Source organism: Rhinolophus hipposideros (genome assembly GCF_964194185.1).
Source record: "Rhinolophus hipposideros genome assembly, chromosome: 1".
Lineage (NCBI taxonomy): Eukaryota > Metazoa > Chordata > Mammalia > Chiroptera > Rhinolophidae > Rhinolophus > Rhinolophus hipposideros.
Genome location: NC_138047.1, coordinates 37281915 through 37309281, shown reverse-complemented (window position 1 = coordinate 37309281; position 27367 = coordinate 37281915). Strand labels below are relative to the sequence as shown.

Below are 27367 nucleotides of genomic sequence, written 5' to 3'. Positions count from 1 at the left end.
TTAATACACATGAAACCAAAAGGAAAAAAAGGGGGGATTTAATAGTCATACTCTGAATTTAAAATTTTAAACTCAGGGGGAAAAAGATCTCTTCGTAAGTTAAAAACTGAAAAATTCAATAGAAAATGATATAAAAATTCCATACTATGTGATCCCAACTCAGTGGATAAGTTATTTTATAAATGTGAAGAAAGCAGTTTTCAACAACTGTATTACCGATACTAGTGTGTTGTGAAATTGTGAGGTACATACAAGTATCGTTAAATGTAATATTACCTTATTTTTTAAAAGTATGTTGTAAGGTAAAACAAGATAACAGCAGAACACTGCCCTCTAAGTCTGGTGCATACACCATGAAGATGCTTACTCTATCCCTAACTTGAAGAACCTTTATTAACTGTTAAATTTTAAAAACGCTGCACCTGTAACACTTGTCAATGCATGCAGTCAAGCAAAAACCAGCTTCATTCTGTAGTTTTTACAAAGCTGAGGCTCACATCTGTGCTTTGAACTAAATTTAAAAAAGGAAATGAAAATTCAGTATGAAAATAAGCAACAAGAAGGTAACTTTCTCCAAAAGTACTGAAGTTTAAAATGTTATAAACCAAATATAAACCCTACTATCCCCCTAAAAATTGGTTTTAGTTTAGTAAAATATACTTATCCAAAGAGTTGAATTTAATTTTAAAAGCTATACACATTTATAGTTTTAAAATTCAAACACAGAAAGGCTAAAAAAAAAATTTAAAAAAACCACAAAAGTTAAAAGGTACTGTCCTCTCTGTAGAGGACGCTATTAAAATCCTTCATGTAAATTTTCTAGGCATTGCAAGTGTATGTATGCTGTTTATATTTGCTGAATTATGATTAAAATCGCTACATTTCAAATCATTAGAATGTCTTAAACATGACTTGTTTTGTAATTAAACTGGTTGGTCTAATTTTTCAGAGTGTGAGTTAACTATTTAAAACCATGGTTCATCGCAGTATTTATAATGGTGAAAACTGGAAACTACATTCATGCCCAAAATTAACCAGTTTTATTCAAAATATCTCATAAAATATTGCCAGTTAAAATCAAAGTTAGAAAGTTTCTAAGGCTATGGTAAAAAGCTCATTAAGTTAAACTAAACAAAAAAATTAGGATACAAGCTTATGTGGGTATTACATCTCATTTACACGAACATGAATTAAAAAAAAAGACTGGAAGGAAATATGTGCATAGAGATGACTTCCGAATGAGTGGATTGTATTTTGTTGTTAGCAAACAACAAAATAAATTTTGTTAATTTTGTTGTATTTTGTTTGTCTGTTATATATTACGATCCTTTGCAGCTTTCAACGAACTTGTCTTGTGTTTACAAAAAGGGGGCTATTAGAAATGCATATCCAAGGGCAGCCAGATGGCTCAGTTGGTTAGAGCGCGAGCTCTGAACAACAGGGTTGCTGGTTCAATTCCCGCATGGGCCAGTGAGCTGCACCTTCAACTTGATTGAAGACAACAAGCTGCCATTGAGCTGCCAGTGGAGCGGCCAGATGGCTCAGTTGGTTGGAGCACGAGCTCTTAACAACAAGGTTGCTGGTTCAACTCTCGCAAAGGATGGTGGGATGCGCCCCCTTGCAACTAACAACACCAACTGGACCTAGAGCTGAACTGCGCCCTCCACAACTAAGACTGAAAGGACAACAACTTAGCTTGGAAAAGTCCCGGAAGTACACACTGTTTCCCAATAAAGTCCTGTTCCCCTGCCCCAATAAAATCTTGAAAGAAAAAGAAAACAGACTTGGGTTCAAATCCAACTTTCTGCCACTTGCTAAGTCTCAGTTCCTCCCTTTGTACAATGGGAATAGGAATAACTGAATTGCTTTCCAGTTAAATGAAAAACACGTTTAAGAGTTTTTCATGACATATAGTACATATAGTACATGACATATAGTGTCCCCCAAAATGATAGCTATCATTACTAATATAGAGAACCAATCTCCTAGAGAAAAGCCATTAAAATATTAAGACATTTTATTAGGATATAAAATTTTGATTAAAGTTTAAAAATCACCTGAAGCACTTGTTGAAAATGCGGGTTCCTGGGACCCATTCCTCCCAGGGATTAATTCTACAGGCCTAAAGTAGAATGTGGTCCAAACATTGAGAATTATTGAAGTAGGACAATCAAGACACTGCCCTTTTAAAGCTGAAAATTAGGGTTCCTCCATAGAAAGAACTGGTCTAAAATAGACAGTACGGTTCAAAGAGGAATACAGACATATTCACCAACTTCACTCGTTACACCAATATTCATTGAGTACCTATTATGTGAAAGGACAGTGAAAAGGACAGACAAGGTCTCCACTTTGGGAGTTGAATTCCTACTGTAGGAAACAGAATATAAAAAATAAGGAAATTACAGATACTGACAATTGTTAGGAAGAAAACAAAAAAGAATAGAGAGATCATTGGGAGCAATCTCCTTGAAGAGGCAACATCTAGAACTGAGACCTGAATGACATCAAGGAAATAGCAGCAGAAAAATCTGGGAGAAGAGTACGGAAGACCTAGGGTATACCAAGCGCAAATGCCCTAAGGCAGGAGCAAGCATGGCGAGCTCCAGGGACCAAGCTAGTGAATATGGAACACAGGAAGACACTGTGGCCAGGCTCCAGAGTAATGATCCAGGCAGAGGGACACAAGGTGAGATGAGAGTGGAAAGGAGTGCCAAAACTTCTAGTACCTGGCAAGCCCTGGTAAGGAGTTTAGATTTTATTCTGAATGTGACGGGAGGCTTTCAACAAAGGGGTGATATAATCTGATTTACATTTTAAATGATCTCTTAGGCTGTAGTAAAGGGAAGGTAGCATAAAAACGCCAAAGTGGAAGCAGAGAGACCAAGATGTTAGTGCGATAGGCCAGGCAAGAGATGGTGATAGTTGGCAAAGGTGGTAGTAGTAGACGTGGGAAGAAGGGGACAAATCTAGAATGTATATTAAACATTATAATTTAAAGGCAAAACAAAGAAAAATAACTAAGTCACATAACGAGTAGTAAGCCTCTAGGACTAATTACCCAAGAGATACAGAATGAAAATTGAGATTTAAAGATTTTAGGTAAGTTTATGACTAACAGACACCCAAATGGGTTATCAGCATATTTAGGAGACTTCGTAGTACGTCTGTACTAATCCTTTGAAGTTGAGGTGACAGGAACATTTCCTTCTCTTTTGGCACCACCCATAAAGCACTGGAAAAATGGGCAAACATCCAAGACTCAACGTTTAATAAACCCTATTAAGTGGGATTCATAAAGTAAAATCTTTCAGGACTTTACTGCTGCAGGCCCAAACAGATGGGCAGCATTGGGAGCACAGTGGAGCAATGGAGAACTAAATTAGCAAAAATTTTTTCATTTTCCATACTGTCAACTCAGGTTATTCTTTGCCTGCTTTCCCAAGAGTTAAATAAATAAGCAAAGCCTTACTTTGCCATACAATGCATATTAATTTCTTAAATCTTACAATATCATTATAGATATTTGGGAGGAAATCTTTTAAAACCATGATTTCAATTGTTATGGTCTAGAAAACAGTGAATATTCTCTAAAAGTGAAGGTCCAAAACTCCATATTTGAGAAAACAGGTTACAGAAAAACATATGTGGTATATACCATTTTTGCATAAAATATACAAATACAAAAAATCTGTCTGGAAGGATATAAGCTGCTGCTAACACTGGTGATCTATGAATGGCAGGTATACTGATGACTTATTTATTTTTTTGCTTATCTGCCTTAATATTTTCCCCAATTACCACAAATTATTTTGTATAGGCAAAAATATTCAGTTACAGGTTAGCATAAAAGGTAAAAAAAAGAACTTCAAGAAAACAATTTGATTTGTCTAAATCAGCAGGATTCCAACTGTGGTATTAAGAAAAAAGATCTCAACTGCCCACAAGGGGGGAAGAAATTTGTTAAGAGCTCCATGTTATACCACACAAGAACATACCTTTCAAGGGAGTAGTCTAAACTCATAAGAACAGGATTTGATAAGGGGCAATCAATTAGCACATACTTTTGTTTTTCTTTCTTGCTGTTTACCAAAGAAACACTCCAATAAATGAGTTCTCTGGAGGAAATGTTCTTTTTAAAAACCAAGTTACGACAAAAAGGAGGTTTTGTCTTCAGGTCTCCTTCGTTCCCTCGTGGAACACGGAGGGTGGTAAGGCTCAGACAGAACAGGCTACACTAGAGGAATCTGTGCGGCCAGTCACCTGAAGTGGAAAGCAACACAAGCTTTCTGCAACCTCCACGGAACTGGGCAGTGAGAACACTTCCTAAAGGTCTCAACACTAAAACACCTGAAAGGTCTACGCTGTCCAAGTTACTGCAGGCACAGCTTCCAACGATTTCTGACAATAACACACAAAAACTGGAAGGTCTCTGTTCGATAAACACAGGTATTACATGCTTAAGGCTCATCTGATTCTCTCGATGCAAATCCAAGACATTCCCTATTCCCTTATTAAGGCCGTATCTTCGATTTTGCAAACTAGGACAACTGAAAACATACTGTTGACTCTCTACAGCTAACAAACATCACTACGGCTAAAATCCTAACACAGAGAAACACGCCACTTTGAAAAACTTGGGCTTTAAATGGCAGCATGGGACTTCAGGTACTCAGGTACGTTATCGTACGTTATCTGTTCGAATAAAAGGTGCTACCTCTTTACTGTCAGTTCCACTTACTGAACAAACGGAAAAATGGGAATCCTTTCAATTTGCAACACATTAAAAGGATGAAAAGCTCCCACTTTCTGGATGACAGCTTTCCTGTTTCATCAATCACAACAAAAGACGCATCCCAGTGACTTCATCAAACCCGGCAAGAGCTGAGGGACAGAGGTAAATGCGTGTGTGGATTTCAGGATTTGCAGGTTTCTCCTTGCAGCTATGACTCCCTTCTTTTTACTCCATTATACGCCTCCACCCGAGTTGACTGTCTTACCCTAAAAATAAAACCACCCGGGGCTACCGTTCACTTCCCTGCCAAGCCTGGACTCTGGCTTCCTGCAGAGAAAGCCAAATTGCAGGCTGTCTGCCTCACTCTTCGCCGGGAGACGCGGGCTCGGCAGCAGAGGGTTCCTCCCGGGGCAGAGCCGCCAGGCAGCCCGGCCGGGGAACCACGGAGCCCGAGAAGCAGTCCCGCACTGCCGCAGCCACCGCAGTCCGCGAGAGCCCGAGGAACCTCCGGGAAAAATGGGGGTGAAGGGAAGGTGGGCCGGCTAACGGTGTTGGGAGACGGGGAGACACTCACCCGCCCAGACAACAACCGACGGGGCGGGGAGGATGGGAGCCGAGACCAAGGCTCGGCAGAAAGACCGCCTGGAGCTTCGGGAACGTTGCAGCTGCTCCGGACGCCGCCGCCGCTGCTGCTGCTGCTGCTCCCGGCCGCCGGCTTCCTCCCCTCCTGTGTTTTGATTCGATTGACCACGTCACTCTTAGCCACGAGACCCGGATCTGCCCGCTCCAGCGGGCGGCGGCGCAACAGATAGCAGCTGCCCGAGACCCCAGCGGCCCGTCTGCCGCGCATGCGCGCGCTCCGCGCCTGCCCAGTGCATCCGGGGAGGCGGGACGGGCGCGAGCGCTACGGGAGCGAGCATCACGCTATTCGTGGAGCGGCGAGCGGAGGTTGCAGTTCCGGTTGGGGGGTGGGGCCGAGCGTTGTGAAGTAGTGAGGGCGGGGTCTGTTGAGCTGGCCCGCGTAGCCTCTGTTTCGTAAAAGGTGGGCAGTTTCCTGTGCTGTGCGTCTCCCTTTGCCGAAGCCGATGCCTTTCCGCTCCCGGAGTCTTTAGACTAATGGGGGTAGAGGTAGAGGTGGGCGCAGGATAATGTCAGCTGAGACAGGGTACTCCTGTAAAAATTGTGTTTTTGATTACTCAGGCCCAGGTGAAAAGTGGACATCGAGGATTTTGTCTAATGTACAAAAGTACGTCAAAGTCCGGCAGTTATTAATCCCTTTTACCCCCCCTAACATATTTGCACCCGGAAAGCTGGCTAAAATTAAAAGGGAAGATGTCACCAAAGATGACTTGCTGGTGGGGAGATGGGGGGGGGGGAGGGAAAGGGAAAGCTGTTGGTAGGCAGCTGGCCCAAGCCTTTGCTTTGACCTTAGGGGCTGGAATAAGGATATTATTTGTGGGTAAAACGCCATTTCTTTTTAGACCAACTTGTTCCTTCCTACCTCAAATTCTGACGACCTCCAGTCTCCCTGCTAAGCCTTTGGGGCCCGGGAAATTTCTCAATTTGGCAAAATTTAGGGCTATTCTGTTGTTTTCTTAAGGTCCACGAGTTGGCAAACTTTAATTAAAATGGATCAGTGGTAAAAGTGTGAGTTTTAAACAAAGATTTAACAAAGGTGCCTTTGCCTATCCTGCAAGAGAAGTGAAAGCTGTAAGCAACTTCCTTTCTCTGACAGCTGACCTTTTGACCTACTACCCGGACTTGTAGCTCAGGTTAATCATTTCAGCTAGCCCAGGTACCTTCAGAAAATTGGTATAATCTGCAAGAGCTTTTTAATTAAAGTAGCTATTGAGTACAGGTAAAGGTTTCTAGAAAATTAAAGGTTTCAGGGAAAACTCAGTGTTTCCTAGTTAATTAACAGATTAAAAGTAGAAGTCAAACTTCTTGGCCCTGAATCTGCAATCTTAAACTCTGTTCAAATTCATCGAGTTTGAGGTAGAATCTAGTGGCCTAAAGAAGTTCATGGGCTGACCCTGTAGCAGAGGGTCTTTAATCAGTGGAACAGGAAGTCTTGTATGCTTGGATGCACCCAGGTGCATATATGTGTTTGAGAACATAGCAGTGCTTAACAGATCAGTATGATACAAAACTAGACTTGTACACATTGTTGCAAAATTATGAGTATTTGCTTTGTAAAAAAAAATCAAGATGTTAGGATCCCTGATAGCTAGCTTCCAAGACAACCCTGCAATGATTCTCTCCTTTGGAAATGTAGTCTCCTCCAGCCCTTTGAATCAGGGCTACTCCATTTGACCTGTAGAATACAGCTGCAGGTGTGTGACTTCTAAGACTATGTCATAGAGTCACTTATTGCACCTTTCCACCTCATTTTCTTGGATTGCTTGTTCTAGGGGAAGCTAGTCTCCATACCACTCCACTCAAACAGTCCTATGTCTTCATGCAGAGAGGAGCAAAAGCCTCCACCAATAGCAGCCTACACCAACTTGCCAGCCATGTAAGTGAACTCTCTTGATTGGGTTGATCCTGCAACCCCAATCAAATATTGCGTAGATTGCCTACCGGCCCAACATCTGCTTGCAATCTCCTGAGAGAAAGGGCTAGCTCTTCTAACTATATAAGACAGAGTTTGAAAGGAGCCCAGCTCATATCATTGTCTATGTCAGAGATTGTTTCCTTTTAAATGAAGTACGATCCTGATTTTGAGCCCATGGCTAAGAATACAAAGTCTGTCAATTAAATTCGTGAACTCATCCTAGAAAAAGTGCTGCATACCTCATTGCTGAATATCACTATGGTCTCCTCCTTCGAAGTACTCTACTTGGGAAGCTATGCAATGATGCCAGCATGTAGTCCACCCTTCAAAGCAATTTTGGAACTCTTTTTCTGGAATGGCCATCAGGGCTGTTGTCATATTACCCTTGATGTCCTGAATGTCGTTAAAATGTCTTCCTTTCAATATTTCCTTTATCTTCGGGTAAAGAAAGAAGTCATTGGGGGCCAGATCAGGTGAGTAGGGAGGGTGTTCCAACACAGTTTTTTGTTTACTGGGTAAAACTCCCTCACAGACAGTGCGGTGATGCAAGAGCCATGAATTGTTGGCAAGAGCCATGAAAAGTTCGAGTCGTCTAACTTTTTCACGCAGCCTTTTCAGCACTCCCAAATAGTAAACTTGGTTAACTGTCCACTTGGTACAAATTCATAATGAATAATCCCTCTGATATCAAAAAAGGTTAGGAACACTGTAGCAACAAGTTTATGAACTTAATTGTCAGACCTAGTACATAGTGCTAAAAACTACCCTCCACGAACCCATTATATATCTGAAGAAGCATGGGCTTTTGGAGTCTATCTCTATCTATCCCTCTTGGCTTAGTGACCAGTTACGAACAGTACCACTTCTGTTATCCCCTCACTCATAAAAGGGACAGACGAGAACAAGTGAAAGTTACCTTTTTGGGGGAATGCAGTATTCTTATGTTGTAAAGGGGAGTAGGGAATTTTCTCTTTCCCCCGGACCAGGGAGGGAGTCACCAAAAGAATCACTCATAAATCTAGGGGTGCTTGAACCCTCTGAACCATCACCTGCTTCAATAAGCTGAGAATTAATGATTGTCTCCAGTCTAAAAATTGCCAGGCCATTGACCTAGGGAATGGAAAAAGAGGCATGAGAGGGGGTAGGTAAAGCTGAGAGAGGGCAGTATCAGCTGAGTAGTGGGGCAGTCTGCATTTCTCCTGTTTGGAATAGTAAGAAGTTTGCCAAAAGTCACGTGGTACTACATGGTACAGCAGGGCCCTGGACAACTGTCCCATCACCACACACACGCACAAATGCACATGCAGTGCATACCCACACCGACTATATATTATCTCCAGTTCAAGCAGTCAAAAGAAACTCCAAATCTTATCTTTTAGAGATACATAGTGATGTATTTACAGACGAAATAAGAGTCCTAGGATTTGCCTCAACTCTTCTAGTAGTAGGGGTAGTGGATATAGCCATATGTTATGTTGTTGAAGCTAAGTTTTGTTATACCATTTCCTCTACTTTTGTATATTAATTTGAAAATTTTAATACTGAAAATATTTTTTAAAATATTTGGGCCCAAAAAGTTTTTGTAAAAAAATCAATTGAATCAATCACAATTTATAGGCTTTATTTGGATCCCTATTTGAAAAAACTTTCAAAAATTATAAGACAATCAGGAAAGTGCAAACATTAACTGGATATTTGATGATACTAAAGGATTTCTGTTAATTTTTTTCTGTATAGTAATGCTATTGTGGCTTGGTTTAAAAGAGAACTTTTCTTTTAGAGACATATAATAAAATATTATAGATGAAATGTGATGTTTGGAATTTGCTTCAAAATTGTCACAGAGAGGAAAATGGGTGGTGATATAGATGAAAGAAGCTGGACCATTATCAATACAGATTGACCATGTATTGATAGTTTTTAAAACTGAGTCATTATTATTAATTTTTCTCTTTACTTTCGTAAAGATTGATCCATAATTTCCTCAATAACATGTTTATTTTCGGTTTTTCATTTTAATGCATGGTATTTTAAAATTTATTTAACCTTGCTTTTCACTCCTCTATGAAGAGTTCACTGTTGATCATTTTGTCTAAAGATCAGTAACTGAATCAGAAGTTTTAGAACTTCCCAACAATATTCAGAAGGTACATGTTTCAACACTACATTTCTGATTCTATATCCTTGTTATTTCCATATACCTATTAAACTTACATTATCAATAATTAATGGTGTGCTGGAGCCAACCCATACTTGCTCCTTCCTTATGAAAGCCAATTGTGTCCATCTCTTCGCAACTTCATGTTCAGTGATGTCACATTAGTAGCTTAAAATTGGCACAATAGGAATATTAACACCATGGAAATTGGCAAATGCTACAAATCAAGGGCTACTTCCCCCAACACACCACTCCAGAGAGTTGTTAAACATTTACCATCACAATACTGCCAATAATTTCCTTCTTGCCATATGAAGTAGATATGTTAAGCATTCATAGTGTCATTCACACAAAGGTGCCGGCTAGAAGGAAGTTTCATATACTAAAGACTAAATTTGATATAAGTATTAAAGGAAATAAAGATTATTTACATGATAAAAAGAGTTTTTAATGTAAAATAATTCTCTGTATAAGCATTATTATACATAACTGTCCCAAACTGGAAAATATCCAAATGTTATTCAATATATAAATGGATAAATAAACCATGGTTCATCCACACATGGAATACTCAGCAATAAGCAGGAATGGATTATTGATACATACAACAACATGAATGAATCTCAAATGCATTATCCTGAGTGAAAGAATCTAATATCAAAAGATTACATACTGTATGATTCCATTTATATGACATTCTAAAAAAGGATAAATACAGGAATAGATATAATTCACACAGATCAGAGTCAAGAATAGGTGTGGAAAAGGGTCTAAATACAAAGGGGCAGCAGGAGAGAATTCTTTCGGGTGCTGTTTTGTAGCCTATCTGTGGTGGTGGTTACAAGAATCTATGAGTGTGCATGTATAAAATCTCAGAAATGTACACACATCAAAAAATTAATTTTTATGTAGTTTTTTTAATTTGAAAGAAAAAAGAATTCTATGCATAGAGAAGGAGCTTCCTTGATGCTTTAAAAAATGTTACTTTGTTTACCTATATTTAGCTTAACATAGGTTTTCATAAATCTGTTGTATGAACTGAGGCTCACTGAAACTATACCAATTTTCCCCCAAGAAGTCTCTCTACCTCTCTGCAAAAGATTAAGAATTTTAAAAACAATCTTAGTGAAGTAAAATTAACTTAAAATAAATCACATGTTTAAAGACTACAACTTGATAGGTATTAACATATGTATACAACCACGAACTGTCACCATGACCAGGAAAACTAATTTATCGTACCCAAGTGTTGCTTTTGTAAAACCCTCTCTCCTGTTCCTCCCAGACCCTTGTACCCAGGTAATCACTGATCTTAGTTTCTATAACTATAGAATATGTTTGCATTTTCTAAACTTTTATATAAATAGATTCATACAATAAGTACTCCTTTTGTCTACTTTCGCTCAGCATATTTATTTTGAGATTTATCCCTATTTTTTCATGAATCGGTAGTTAATACCTTTTTATTGCTGTGTAGCATTCCATTGTATGGACATAGTACAATTTGTTTTTTGTTTTTTTAAGATTTTTTTATTGGGGAATGGAATCAGGACTTTATTGGGGAACAGTGTGTGCTTCTAGTACTTTTTTCCAAGTCAAGTTGTTGTCCTTGCAATTTTTTTTAGTTGTGGAGGGCACAGCTCAGTTCTAGGTCCAGTTGCCTTTGCTAGTTGCAGGGGGCACAGCCCACCATCCCTTGTGGTAGTTGAACTGGCAACCCTATGGTTGAGAGGATCTGCTCCAACCAACTGAGCCATCCGGGAGCTCAGCTCAAGGTGCCGTGTTCAATCTTAGTTGCAGAGGGCAGAGCCCATCATCCCTTCTGGGACTCCAGGAGTTGAACTGGCAACCTCGTGGTTGAGAGCCCACTGGCCCATGTGGGAATCAAACCGGCAGCCTTCAGAGTTGGAAGCACGGAGCTCCAACCGCCTGAGACACCGGAGCGGGCCCCGATTTGTTTATCCTTGAACTTTTGGGTTCCTGGGAACCTTAATTCTCCATACCTTTACCAATAATTGTTATGGTCACTCTTTTTAATTTTAGGCATTCTAATAGGGTGGAGTATTATCTCATTGTGGTATTAGTTTGCATATCCCTAATAGCTAATGATGTTGAGCATCTTTTCATGTGATTATTTGATATCTATATGTTCTCTTTGGTGAAGTAAATCTAAAGATTGTAATGAAATATCTTTCAAGAGACATAAACATGAAATTTAACCTTTCAAGTATTTACTATTTCCTCTAAGAGCTCCTTTTTAAGAGTTTGTTTAAATAATAGCTTTATTGATCTATAGTTCAAATACTATAAAATTCACCCATTTAAAGTGTATAATTCAGTAAATATTCATAGATTTGGGCAACCATTACCAGTGTCTACTTCCAAAACACTTTCATCACTCCAAAAAGAAACCCTATAACCACCAAGAGTCACTTCCCATTCACCTACTTCTATTAGGTTGGTGCAAAAGCAATTGCAGTTGACAAGGTTAAAAATAATTACAAAAACTGCAATTACTTTTGCACCATTCTAATAGCTCCTGGCAACCACGAATCACTTTGTTTCTGTGGATTTGCCTATTTGGACATAGCAATCGAATTTCTGGAGCACATCGTAACTCTAAGTTTGAGATTTTTAATAATTATCAAACTGTTTTCCAAAGTGGCTATACCATTTTGTAATCCCACCGGCAATGTGTGAGAGTTCTAATTTCTCCACATTCTCACTAACAGTTGTTATTGTCATTATTTTATTCAATGTTAGCCACCTTATTGGGTATGAAGTGGTATTTCAATGTGTTTTTGGTTTGCATTTCCTTAGTGACTATGTCAGGCATCTTTGCATGTGCTTACTGACCATTTGTATAGAAACGTCTATTCACATCTTTTACCCATTTTTTAAATCGAATTGTCATTTTATTCAGTTATACTAGTTCTCTATATATTCTGGATGCAACTCCCTTATCAGGTATATGATTTACAAATATTTTCTCCTATTCAGTGGATTGTCTTTTCACTTTCTTAAATAGTGTCCTTTGAAGCACAGAAATTTTTAACTGATGAAGTCCAGTTTATCTATATTTTCTTTTGTCACTGGTATTTTTGGTGATATACCTAAGAAACTACTGCCTAATATGAAGTCATGAAGATTTACTTCTATGTTTCCTTCTACAAGTTTTATAGCTTTAGCTCTTATATTTAGGTCTATTATCCATTTTGAGTTAATTTTGGCATAAGTTTTGCATGTGGAGACACACTTGTCCCAGTACCATTTGTTGAAAAGGCTTATTTACTCCATCTTTTTAATAGTTTTAATTCCTGATTAGGAAATATATCTATGCAAAACTCATGCATCACTTAATTTCTAAATTCATTTTCATCATATTTATTTAATGACTATCAGAATTATCTGTCATCTCATGACCTGAATTTGAATAATCATAGTTTTAGTTTGCTTTCACTTCTGAAAGATCTTCAGGAAGTAAGCTGTATTTGCTTTTCAAAAAAATTGATTCCTGTATAGTAATAGTTTGTTATTCTTAGGGACAAAAATATGTAACTATTTGCAAATTTAACTTTTAGTACTAGTTAACTCTTTACAATGTTATTTAGTCCTATAGTTTCATTTATAACCTATACCATTTTTTAAAGTGCAAAAACATTGATAGAACCTTTTGCTTATATCCAATGATAACTTCATTAGAGCTAGAGCATTGATTTTCCATTTAGCTTTAAAGTTTACATTTTTAAACAAAATTGACATAACTTAAAAGAAAACATTTGTGGTGGATTTGTACTGTGTTAATTTAGTTAAGCAGGAACTATCATTCCCAGAAATTCCCTTCTCTACGTAGTTACAGATTAGCCTGGGCCACAGACATTTTGTGCAAGATTTAGAAAGACGTGCCGGTCCAGTGGCTCAGGCAGTTGGAGCACTGTGCTTCTAATGCCAAAGGCTGCCAGTTCGATTCCCACGTGGACCAGTGGGCTCTCAACCACAAGGTTGCCAGTTTGATTCCCACAAGGGATGGTGGGCTGCGCCCCCTGCAACTAACAACGGGCAACTGGATCTGGAGCTGAACTGCGCCCTCCACAACTAAGATCGAAAGGACAACTACTTGACTTGGAAAAAGACCTGGAAGTACACACTGTTCCCCAATAAAGTCCTGTTCCCCTTCCCCAATAAAATCTTTAAAAAAAAAAACTTAGAAAGACTGAAATAACAGGTATCTCCCCCCCCTTAAACAGCTTTATTAAGACATAATTCACATACCATACAACTCACAGTTGTCATCTTTTGCACTCAGAGGGTCAATGCAGGGTACCAGGTACTTGTGCAGTTCATGCACACTGTCGCTGATTTTTTGACCCACTTTGCAAAGGTGTGAGACAGCAGCTGGGTCCACAGCAACTGTCTCCTGCTGGTTCTCCTCCTTCCGCTTCTACAACTCTGATTCCTGGGTCAGGTGTTCATCAAACTTCATAATAAAGGATATACTTCTCTTGCAGGTCACCTACATCACTGAAGTTAGAGGCTTAAAGGTGATATGGGACCAAGGCAGGTTCCAGCTTGTCCTTATGGGTTCCAGGTTGACTTTGCTCTGCCCCACTTCATGTCCACCTTTTCTTCTGGACTTCTTGCCATGCTGACATCACGCCCAGAACCAGACACAGAAGCAAAAGCTATACATAATCTATTTAACCAGTTTCCACAACTGTGTGAAGTCAAATCCTTGTAACTAATACCCTATCATTCCCAGTGGTGCTGTTTCTCTGATCAAATCCTGTTACACCTTTACACACTCACAATCTTTGAGAATCCTTCCTGTCAATAAGACATCCAAGGGTATAATTAATGGAGAATCAACTGATCTAGGCAGCTTTCACCCCTAATTCAGAAATGTTTGTCTGGAGGGTATTTTGTTCAAGCACCCCTTTGTGAGCTTTTATTTCTTACATTACAATATTTAGCTCAATATTATCACTTGGATCTTCCCCCATATTCAGCTTTTGTATATCAAATGAACAACAGATGGGATGAAATGGCCTAAGGATAAAGAATAAACTTTTAGATCTATTAAATACAGAAGCACAATGTACAATATTGGCTAGGCTTGCTAATCAGCCCCTTAGGGTGATAGAATTAATTTAAGGGATGTGGCATACTACTGTAAAAGGAATGACAATTAAAATATGGTTAAAATTTAGAATGTATGATTTTAAAAATGTATATTGTGGAGGTGTCTCTCTACCTGAATGTATAATTGATATAGGCATAATGTTTGAATAGAAATTTTCCCCCTACTGGGTAGAATTTAAAAAGGAATAATATATTCATCAACCCTTTGACCAGTATTAGTTGGAGATGCAAAATAGGAGCCTTTGGTTCCCTAAGCCAGACCTCGCCTGCTGTTGTTGTGGAATTGGGCCTCTCATTTCAACCAACTGTTCAAGGATATTAGGCAGTTGGTGAAGTGAGTTGACATAGGGGAATTCAAGCCATACAACAGTGGACCAGATGCAAAATACACTAGTGGCCCTCATTTAAAGTTCAAACCAGTAATGATAATTATTCTGTTTGCCGTCAGGAAAGACAGTATTTGCAGTTAGTCCTGGGAAGTAGTACCAGGGGCGAAAGTCCAGCCCATGGCTGGCAAGTAGATAATACTGACCCTTTGTCTATTGCTTCAGAGGAAGTGGGATATGACAGAGCTTGATACATACATATTCTGGGTTTTGCTTTGCATACCTACTGACTGAAGCTAATGCTTTTAATACTATCAAAAAGCTGGAACAAAAATATTGTACCAATTTGGCCTTCCTAATTACATTTCTTTGGATCAAAGCAATTCTCTGCCCACATGGTACAACAGTAGGTAAAGAACCGTTATATTCAATGGACTGGACTTATATTCCTTATCACCCTCAAAGTAGGAGATTGATAGACAATTGTTTGAGATACAACAACTGCTTAAAAAGATGCAGGGGTGACAATTAGTCTACAAACCTTAGCTTGTGCTTTGCAACTTAACATTAGGAGGACAAAAGTTGGGTCCCCATTAGCTAAATTGTTATGTTTTTACAGTGGGGATAGAGAAAAGAGAGCAGGGGATGATTAAATAGATTCAAATAGTAGTTTACCACAGTTTTCTTTTTCAATATATCTTGATCTGTTTGGGCTGCTATAACAAAATACCATAGATTAGGTGACTTATAAACAACAGAAATTTATTTCTCACAGTTCTGAAGGCTGGAAATCAGAGATTCTGGTGCCAGCATGGTGAGGTTCTGGTGGGAACCATCTTCCAGGTTACAAATTGCCAAATTCTCGTTGTTTCCTTACAAAGCAGAGAGCAGAGAGCAGCAAGCTCCCTGGTGCCTCCTATAAGGGCACTGATCCCATTATCTCCCATGAGCTCATCTAATCCTAATTACCTTCCAAAGGCCCCTCCTCTTAATGCCATCACATTGCGGGTAAGGTTTTAACATGAATTTGGGGGAAGACGCAAACCTTCAGTCTATAACAAATGCCAACTCAGTAGTCCCAAAACTGGGTGTATAATTAAGGACTCCAGAGGCTAATGATCTGAAATGAGATACTGTGCCTATTAATTTGAACCTAATGCAAGAATTGCAGAGATTGATAGGGGAAAGATTGTCCCTTCTCCCAGGTCACCACATCGGGGCTAACTGTGTAAATGTTTTGTTGCCTAGTGGACGAGATAACCCCGCTTTCCTTACTTATCCAATGTGACCCCCTGTAATTAGGGATGGATTGATATGGAAGTCCAACCGTGTCTCGTCTTGCTACAAGCCCTTTGGACTAGCTCAGTGGCTGAACCAGAGGATCTGCTTCAGGGCGAAAGGTTTGGGTTAAAATTAATGATTAATGAAAGAAGGGTGAAACTATTGCTGAGAGGAAAGGAACCAATAAATGAGTTTTATGAAAAGGAAAACCTAACAATTCTGCTGAGGCTTAGAGAGAGGCTTAGGCCAAGAGAGTAATATTCTGTGTTAGCTTGAACTCAGATGCCTGTTGCACAGAAGGACCCTGATCAAATCTTTTCCTCTTTTGAAGAGCCAAGAAGTGAGCAAAATGAAAAACAACAAAACAAACTTCCAGAAGTGGTCTACATTCTCAAATAAAGAAAAGGGAGCTCTAAGTATGACTATCTAGAAAAACACTTATGTGGCTATGTCTTTGGTTTTTGTTTCGCATGGCATTATCCCTGTGGAGGAAAACTGGCCTAAGGAAGATGGAGACTTGATTAGTGCTGGATGGATTAGGGTACATAATCATGCAGCAGATGATTTAGTTATCTATAAAGTATAGCTATCGATACCTTAAGATTCAGATAGCTATAGATCAAGGAGGCAAGAAAATTATAAAGTCAGTATAAAACAATGAGAAAATTTATGCTGGTGTTATTGAAAGGTTTAGTTTCTGTTTAAATCCAACCAACTCTTCACTGGTTATTGCAAATGTTTAGAATCTGTGCGCACATTTCAACAGCAAGGCAACTCAAATTCTATCAAACTAAAGATTCTTTTTTTTTGTAAAAAAAAAAGTCTTGAAAACAGATCAGGGTGGAGGACCATACTGTGACAGTTAGTTCCAGTAGTTCAGGGATTAGCCTGAATTGTTTTGCTAAAGTTCCTACATGGCACTGACCCCTGGTCAAGGCATGAAATATATTGATTAATAGTGTTGTTTAGTAACCACTGGGCTGAGGAGTTTTGGGGTAGTTGTAGTTTCTACCACTTTGTCAACATTGATTATTTATATCAGTGAGATCAAGTAAGGGCTCTAGAGGCTGATAATCTAAAATAAGATACCGTGTCTATTAATTTGAACCTAATGCAAGAATTACAAAGATATTGATGGGATAAGGTATCCCTTCCCTCATTTTTCCAATTGGGGCTAACTGTGCAAATGTTTGTTGCCTATTGGACAGGACAGCCCCATTTTCTTTACTCATCCAATCTGACTCCCTACAATTAGAAATGGACCAAAGGGAAGTTCAACCACGTCTCTTTTTGCTAACAACCATATGAACTAAACTAGTTTTATACCTGGTCTCAGCTGTGCTGTTGAAAACGGTTACTTAGCAGGAATATGTTCTACATAACCAGCAAAATACAAAAAACTGCACCCAAGACTCTATTTTGGGCTTTTTGCTTCCAAGGTATCCTGTGCACATGTCAGTGTTTCCTGCTTTGTGAGAAAAACTGCATCTGGTCTCAACCCTTATAAAGGGCGAACAAAGCAGCCTGCCCTGGCCTTTCTGGACCCCTTACAGTGAGGCAGTCTTTGTTATGATGCAATCCTTACTTTCATGGCATTGATATATACTTTCCCTGTAACAAACAATAAACTATTGTTATTTTGAGTCTTTTGAGTCTTTTTTAGTAATAAACCCTGTTTAACTACTACTGCTAGTGCATGTTTAGATATTACACATAAACGAAAAATATATAAGACAATAAGGGCTTGCAAGTTAAATTATCATCAGGGGCTCTGTTTAAAAGATAAGTTGGTCCAGTGGCTCAAGTGGTTGGAGCACCGTGCTCCTAACTCCAAGGTCTCCGGTTCGATTCCCACATGGGCCAGTGAGCTGCTCCCTCTACAGCTAAGATTGTGAACACGGCTCTCCCTGGAGCTGGGCTGCCAGAGGTTGGCGAGAGCTGCTGCCAGCTGTTGTGTGCTGCCAGAAGTGGCCGACAGCCATCTTGAGCAGCTGTGAGCGGCCGACCGACAACTGGCAACCGACTGCCTTAGCCCGGGGGAGCTCAAGGCTCGTAATACTCGCATGGGCCAGGGAGCTGAGCTGTGTCCTATACAACTAGACTGAGAAATTGAACTGGAGTTAGAGGTGGAAGAAAGGGGGGAAAAAAGATAAGAAAGGAAATAAAGGATGATGAATATAATACCTAATTAGGGAGAAAAAATAATAAGAATATTTTGACTCCAGAATCCCACTTCTTAAAAGGAGAGTCAGAACTGGCTGCTCCAATTTTAATCAGAACTATCCTGCACACATAGAAGTTTATTTCAAATTAAAATACTTGGCTAAACATTCAGCTGGTATGACATCACAGTATGGCTGGCCAAGAGTATAGTCAGAGTTCAACAAATGATTTTATGACATTTAAACATATAATCCTAGAGTCTCCCCTAACTCCAAGCTAAGGGCATCATGATCCATGAATAAATGAGCTGGTGGGGAGATTTAAGAGTGGTATTCGTGAATAAATTGGTATGTTTGGTGAAATACTTTGTAGCACCCCATATGAATTAAAACTGGAAACATAAACCTCCCATAGAAGAATTTTCAGTTCCTAAATATAAGTTTTCTAGGGCCAGGGCAAAAGTTTTGAGAGAATATAAGATCAGTTGGATCCAGCAGATAAAAATGAAAAAGAGATGAGTTTTGGCAATATTTTGAAAGCATAGTGTAAGAACAAAGAAGTCTTACTCTAAAATTATAGAAATCAAAGTGTTTGTATTTGAACCAGGGACAAAATCCAAGATAAAGATTTCTGAACAAAATGATATATATGAATGGAGGCCTGCTTTTCCTACTGGAAGACTGGCCTTACGTACATAATTTAGGGCCAGATATAGCACTTTCAACAATTAAATCATAGAACTACTGAGTAATGTAAAGCCAAAGACAGACACTGTGGTTATTTAATGACTGAATAAACATGACAGAAACAGAACACATAGTTCTTGGCTTTGCTAAACAGTTCTCCACCCAAATACTGGAAATCACATAAGCAGCAACTGACATTAAATTATGGATGACTCTGTCCACCAATTACTTGTAAACATAGCAGATAGATCATCAGGGATAGTCCAAAGTAAAACCTAATAGTCACAGCCAATGCTCAGTCAGAGCTGAGCATTTTAACGTGCCAACTTTTGTACTGTGTTGAGTATAGTGTGTAATTCTCATAATCACGCAATAGATAATATTACCCTTTTATTGATGAGAAAACTGAGAAACATAAAGTCACTCCAGCTTTCTGACTTCAGAGCCAAAGTGTTTAATCATTCTCCTCTAAAACTCTAGTCTCCACAGGCCATTGTTTAAGACTCTACCTATGCAGAGTGGCTAGTGGTAGCAATGGGGAAAGAATTTCTGAAAATAAAAATGGAGCTCACTAGACTTTAATTACCGAAAGTGATTACTCCAAATGAAGAGTTTATAGTACAGAATTTATTCTAGGGCGGCTGGATGGCTCAGTTGGTTAGAGCGTGAGGTCTGAACAACAGGGTTGCTGGTTCGATTCCCACAAGGGCCAGTGAGCTGCACCCTCCACAACTAGACTCAAGACAATGAGCTGCCGCTGAGCTTCCAGGGGGGCGGCCAGATGGCTCAGTTGGTTAGAGCAGGAGCTCTTAACAACAAGGTTGCCAGTTCAATTCCCACATGGGATGGTGGGCTGTGCCTCCTGCAACTAAAGATTGAAAATGGCAACTGGACTTGGAGCTGAGCTGCGCCATCCACAACTAGATTGAAGAACAACTGCTCGGAGCCGATGGGCCCTGGAAAAACACACTGTCCCCCAATATTTCCAATAAAATTAAAAATTAAGAAGAATTCATTGTATCTCTTCTTCTGTTATGCATAATTTATATGAATCACAGCACCAATTAAATATCCACTTTTATAAAGTATTTTCACCATCATCATTCAGTATTAATAATAAATTATGCATTGTACTAACCTGATGCTAAATCTTAAAGAACCAACATGAAAAAGTCTTTACCTTATGCTTCCTCGTGTGCTGGAGATCTTAACAGATGCCCACTCCCCTTCAATAAAGCAAAACAATCCCTGCCTACACACAAAATAATGCAAAATAAAAGAAACTGAGTTGTGTGATGAAGAGGTGATTCTTTGCCTTTCTTTCTTATCCAAAATGTACACATTTAAACTCATATTCTGAGAGGAAAAAAGAAACAAGAGAACCACTAAATTGACATTATGTAAGGCAGGTTTTTTTAAAGGCAACAGGCATTTTTAATCAAAATTTTGTATTTTAACCACTTTTGTTGTATTAATAGTAAATTTGCTTCATTTCTAAAATCACCAGTGTACTGAGAAGATACTTCCAATGGTTTTACTAGCACAAAAATAACTTTCAGTTTAAAATATTTTTTGTTAAGTTGAAATTGGTAGTTACAAAATAATCACAGGGATGTTAAATACAGCATAGGGCATATAGTCAATAATATTATAATAACTATGTATAGTGCCAGGTGGGTACTTAACTTATTGGGGGGATCACTTTGTAAATTGTATAAATGTCTAACCATTATGCTCTTCAACTGAAACTACTATAAAACGATATTATCAACTGTAATTGAAAATGTTTAAAAAAAGAAAATTTTCATAAAGACTAGCTAATGTGTTGGTATTTTTTGGATCGTTCATTATGGGGAAGCCAGTTGGCATGTTGTGGGAAGAGGTCCATTTGACAAAGAACCAAGGCCTCCAACATCCAAAGTCCACCTGACGGGTTTATAGCCTTCTCTATTGGAGGGATTAAAAGAATATGGTGGAAGGTCCCTTTCCTACTTAATACCCTGTCCCTTCAGCCTCGACAGATAAACACAACAGACTCTGCTGGAATCAAAAATAATAATTACAGAGGAAAATTATGATATAGAAAAGGCAAGGGTTAATATACCGCCAACTTAAAATTTCTGTTGCATTCCAGAAGGGAAAGAACTCAAAGACTTTACTGAGAGGGAGTCCCCTTTGGGCCATCCCCTTTGTTCCTAACAGGAAACTCCAGGTTTCTGCCCCTGCCTCAAGTATCTCCTCTTTAAGACACACAGTCCTACAACCCCACACTATCCCTGGTTGGAGGAGAGGGGGGATCTGCTCCTGCTCTTTCCATAGGAAAAGATTCTGCCCCTGGACACTTCTTCCTCAATCTGCCCAGTCTAGGCCCTAAGGCCTCAAACAGGGACCATAAGAAGAGAGGGAGCCAATACAAATCACTAATAAGACTGAGTATATTGCATACCAATACTAATCTGTTCTTGCTGGGCAAGAATTTTTCACCAGTGGGGTACTCACTCTCAACGGCTCTGGTCTCAAGTAACTTTGTGAACTTCAACTAGGTGGGCAGCCACACTGCCAGTCCCTTGGTCATATTTAAGGTAAGCATATCTCCCAAGAACTTGCATTAATGATTTTTCTTGAAGACATCAAAGTCTAAATTCATAGTGAAGAAAGATTGTGTCCTCTGTCGTCAAGACTCCCTGTTGAGTTAATAAGTTTCCAATGAGGACATCACAAATTTACTTACTGGCAATTATAGTCTCCCTTCTCTCTAACTCAGAGATTGGCACTTACCACTGTACTTTGGACCCACACACTCCTATTGACAAGAATTAAAAAAGAGATTGTTAAAACTTTCCATCGTAAGGGCATGGTCCAATGAAAGTAAGGACAAAAAAGATCAGGAAAACATTTTTTTTGATACCTGAATGCCTAACTCCAGGAGAATGTTTTCATGTTTATTCATGCAACTGTCATTTACTGAGTGCCTGCTATATGCCAAGTATTGTAAATACAAAGCCAAATAAGATGTAAAACATGCAAAAACCGATTCACTGAGAGCTCATAGTTTGATATTTATTATTTTTTTCAATGCAATTGTAAATGGGATTGTTTCCTTAATTTCTCTTTCTGATCATTATTGGTGTATAAAGGTGTGATTGTTTTCTGAATATTAATTTTGTATCCTGCTACTTTACTGAATTTATTTATCACTTCTAATAGTTTGGGGGTGGAATCTTTAGGGTTCTTTCTACATAGTATCATGTCGTTTGCAAATAATGGCAGTTTTACTTCTTCCTTTCCAATTTGGATGAGTTTTATTTCTTTTTCTTGTCTGATTGCTGTGACTAGAACTTCCAATACTATGTTGAACAAAAGCGTTAAAAGTGGACATCCTTGTCTTGTTCCTGATCTTAAGGAAAATGATTTTAGCTTTTATCTGTTGAGTAGGATGTTAGCAGTGGGTTTGTCATATATGGCCTTTATTATGTTGAGGTATGTTCCCTCTATTCCCACTTTGCTGAGAGGTTTTATATAAATGGATGCTGGATCTTGTCAAACGTTTTTTTTGCATCAATTGATATGATCATATGATTTTATACTTCATTTTGTTTATGTGGAGTATCACATCAATAGATTTGCAGATACTGAACTAATCTTGCATCCCAGGAATAAATCCCACTTAATCATGGTGTATGATCTTTTTAATGAATTGCTAAATTCAGTGTGCTAATATTTTGTTGAGCATTTTTACATCTATGTTCATCAGGGATATCAGCCTATAATTATCTTTCTTTGTAATGTTTTTTTGGCTGGTTTTTGAATCAGTGTATTGGTGTCCTCGTACAATGAGGTTGGGAGCCTTGTCTCCTTTTGAATTTTTTTGGAGTGGTTTGAGAAGGATAGGTGTTAATTCTTCTTTGAATGTTTGCTAAAATTCATCTGTGAAGCCATCCAGTCCAGGATGTTTGTTTGTTGGGAGTTTTTAGATTTCTGATTCAATTTCATCAGTAGTTATCGGTCTGTTCAGATTTTCTGTTTCTTCTTGACTCAGTATTGGAAGATTGTATATTTCTAGTAATTTATCCATTTCTTTGAGATTGTCCAATTTGTTGGCATATAACTGTCTATAGTATTTTCTTATAACCCTTTGTATTTCTGTGGTGTCCGTTGCCACTTCTTCTCTTTCGTTTCTGATTCTATTCATTTAGGTCATCTCTCTTTTTTTCTTAATGAGGCTTAATGAGGTTAATGGTTTATCAATTTTGTTTATCTTTTCAAAGAATCAGCTCTTGGTTTCAATGATCTTTTCTACTTCCCCCCCCCCATCTATTTCCTATATTTCTGCTTTGATCTTTAATATTTCCTTCCTTCTAATTTGGGCTTTATTTATTGTTCTTGTACTAGTTTCTTTAGCTGTAAGATTAGAGAGTTTACTTGAGATTTTTCTTGTTTCTTGAGGTAGCCCTGTATTGCTATAAAGTTCCGTATTAGGACTGTTTTCACTGTGTCCCATAGACTTGGGTCATTGGGTTTTTATTTTCATTTGTCTCAACATATCTTTTGATTTCTCTTTGATGTCATTGTTAACACATTCATTGTTTAATTCTTGTCATCGTTTAATTCTAGATAGTATCATGCTATCTAGCCTTCATATGTTTATGTGTATTTAAGTTTTGTTTTGTTTTTTTAAATTTTTATTGGGGAATATTGGGGAACTGTGTGTTTTTCCAGGACCCATCAGCTCCATTTCAAGTCGTTGTCTTCAGTCTAGTTGTGGAGGGTGTAGCTCACTGGCCCATGTGCGAACTGACCGGTGACCTTGGTGTTATGAGCACCGTGCTCTAACCACTGCACAACCGGCCACCCTGTGTATTTAAGTTTTTTCTTGTAATTGATTTATAGTTTCATACAATTGTGGTCATAGAAGATGTTTGATATGATTTCAATCTTCTTAAATTTATTGAGATTTGTTTTGTAGACTAACATGTGGTGTATCTTAGAAACTGTTCTATGTGCACTTGAAAAGAATGTATATTCTGCTACTTTGGGGTAAAATGCTCTAAAAATGTTAATTAAATCCATCTGATCTAGTGTGTCATTTAATGTCATTGCTTCCTTTTTGATTTTCTGTCTGGAAGATCTATCCATTGATGTCAATGGGGTGTTAAAGTCTCCTACTGTGTCTGGATTACTATTGATCTCTCCCTTTATGTCCATCAATATTTGCTTTATAAATTTAGGTGTTCCTACGTTGGGTGCATAAATGCTTACAAGTGTTAACATTTGTAACATTTGTAACTCTGTTGGACTGATCCCTTTATCCTTATACAGTATCCTTCTTTGTCTCTCATTATAGCCTTTGTTTTAAAGTCTATTTTGTCTGGTATAAGTATTTCTGCCTCTGCTTTTTTTTTAATTTCCATTTGCATGAAATACCTTTTCCATCCCTTTACTTTCAGTCCATGTGTGTCTTTGGATCTGAAGTGGGTCTCCTGTAGACAGCATATGTATGGGTCTTGTTTTCTTATCCATTAAAGCACCCTATGTCTTGATTGGAGTATTAAGTTATTTACATTTCAAGTGGCTATTGATAGGTATATAGTTCTTGTCATTTTATTATTTATATTTATGCCTGCCCCCCCCCATTCTTAAAGAAGTCCCTTTAACATTTGTTGTAATACTGGTTTGCTGATGATGAACTCCTTTAGCTTTGTCTTGTCTGGGAAGCTCTTTATCTGTCCTTCAGTTCTAAATGATAGCTTTGCTGGGTAAAGTAATCTTGGTTGTTGGTCCTTGCTTTTCATCACTTTGAATATCTTGTGCCAATCCCTTCTGGCCTACAAAGTTTCTTTGAGAAATCAGCTGACAGTCTTATGCGGGCTCCCTTGCAGGTAACTCACTGCTTTTCTCTCGTCATTTTAAGAGTCTCTCTTTGTCTTTAACCTTTGGCATTTTAATTATGTGTTTTAGTGTCAGCCTCTTTGGGTTCATCTTGTTTGGGACTCTGTGCTTCCTAAATTTTTGTGTCTATTTCCTTCCCCTGGTTAGGGAAGTTTTCAGTCATTATTTCTTCAAATAGGTTTTGATCATTTGCTCTGTCTTTTCTCCTTCCGGTACTCCCCTCATGTAAATGTTGGTGTGCTTGATGTTGTCTCAGAAGTCCCTTAAACTGTTCTCATTTTTCCTTTTGCTGTTCTGATTGGGTGTTTTCCACTACCTTGTCTTCCAAGTCACTGATTCAGTCCTCTGTTTCATCCAATCTGCTGTTGATTCCTTCTAATGTATTCTTCATTTCAGTTATTGTATTCTTCATTTCTGTGTTTTTTTTTTAATGGTTTCTACATCCTTTATATGTTTACTATCTCTTTTTGGACATCATCACTGAGTTGATCTGTTTGTCCCCATGTTCACTGAGCATCCTTATAACCAGTGTTTTTAACTCTGTGTCTCTTAGATTGCTTGATTCCATTTTGTTCAGTTATTTTTCTGGAGTTTTTCCCTGTTCTTTCATTTGGGACATGTTTCTTTGTTTCCTCATTTTGGCTGCCTCTCTGTACTTGTTTCTATGCATTTGGTAGATCTGCTACATCTCCCAATCTTGGCAGAGTGGACATATCTAGTAAGTGTCCTGTGGGGCCCAGTGGCACAATCTCCCTGTCACCTGAGTCAGGTGCTCCAGGAGTGTCCCGTGTGTGAATTGTGTGTGTCCTCCTGTTGTAGTTGAGCCTTGATTGCTGTTGGAACATCAGTGGTTGGGGTTGACCTTCAAGCTGACTGGCTGTGAGGAGTGGCCACAACCACAGTGGGGTTTGACCCCATGAAACAGAATTTGCCCTAGTGGTGCTCTGTTGCCTGCTGATACCAGCTTTTGGGTGTTCCATTTGTAGAGCTAATCAGGTGGTGCTCTGTCATGATCTGAAGCTGGCCACTGGGTGTGTTGGTTCTGGGGCCTCTTGAGTGGGGTTCTGGTTGTAGGCCAAGTCAGCCACTGCCTGTACATGGCCTGGGACCTCCTGATAGGAGCTACAAAATGATCCACGTTTGGTAGCTGCCTGTGCTGGGCCCAGAGGTGCTTGGGAGAGGCCACACTGCAACCCAAAGCTGGCTCCCACAAGCACCAGGCCTGGGTCCACTGTGCAAAAGTCACAGGGCACAATGACGCCAGCCACTGCCTGCCTTGGCCCTGCAGATTTTGAAGAGTTTTTAAGAAAGTTTGCAGTGCAGACCAAGGCCTGCTGCCCTTCAGGCACAGCCACTGGAGGAGTCAATGGTGGTACACAAGTTGGGTAGAAAGGAATCTCAGAGAGTCTCCAGGGTGGGGCAAGCAGTGTTCACCAGGTTAATGCAGATTCCAATTTGGTGCCCGTTTCGTACCTGCAGGCTCTGTGGGGAGAGGGCTTCACACAAGGACAATGGTGATCCTAGCCCTGGAGCCACACAATTCAGTTTCTCCCCTTATGTCTCTAGTGACTTTCAAGCTGCTGTCCCTTCACTGGAGCTTATGGTGAGTGTCTCGGAATGAGTAAATCTGTGTATGGGCCGTTTAAGAGGATGCCTGGGTTTCCAGCATCCCTCCATCTGACCAGGACAGAATCCATGCCGATCTTCCCAGCCCTGTAACCCTTGGTTGGGGAGCACAGTATAGGGCTGGAACCCCTCTCTCCCAGCTGGGACCTCTCTAGCTGAGATATCCCTCCCTATTCTCAATGACTATATGTGGGTATGGGACCAGCCTATTTCACATCTCCAGCCCTCCTTCCGGTCTCAACGTGGCTTCTTTTTATATCCTTCGTTATAGGAGTTCCATTCAGCTAGTATTCAGAATGATTGTTCTATAATTTAGCTGTAATTTTGATGTGATCATGGGAGGAGGTGAGCATAGCATTTATCTACTCTGCCACCTTGACTGGAACCTTTCCTAAGTTGATTTCAAAGATAGACTAATAGAAGTCATCTTCAAGATGCCTCTTCAAACCTAGATCAAATCCTAAGCAGCCAGCTTTGTGCTGCCTCCTCCTGGATTCCTTTAATTGTCAAGAATTAAAAGGTATTGGGCTGGCCCGGTGGCTCAGGCGGTTAGAGCTCCGTGCTCCTAATTCCGAAGGCTGCCGGTTCGATTCCCACATGGGCCAGTGGGCTCTTAACCACAAAGTTGCCAGTTCAGTTCCTCAAGTCCCGCAAGGGATGGTGGGCTCTGCCTCCTGCAACTAAGATTGAACACGGAACCTTGAGCTGAGCTGCCACTGAGCTCCCGGATGGCTCAGTTGGTTGGAGCGCATCCTCTCAACCACAAGGTTGCCAGTTCAATTCACCGACTCTCGCAAGGGATGGTGGGCT

General features: G+C 39.4%; 1 protein-coding gene across 2 annotated transcripts in view; it reads right to left on the bottom strand.

Annotated features, from left to right (window-relative positions):
• Window positions 1-27367, bottom strand: part of SMIM14 (small integral membrane protein 14) — a 99727-nt gene that overhangs the window by 54828 nt on the left and 17532 nt on the right. The window contains exon 1 of one of the 2 annotated variants that reach the window (XM_081057744.1): window positions 5310-5609. The exons of the other annotated variant lie outside the window; for it this stretch is intronic. The gene's annotated coding sequence lies outside the window, so the exon portion shown is untranslated. Of the gene's footprint in view, window positions 1-5309; window positions 5610-27367 lie in introns of those variants that run through there. 2 annotated transcript variants of the gene reach the window in all.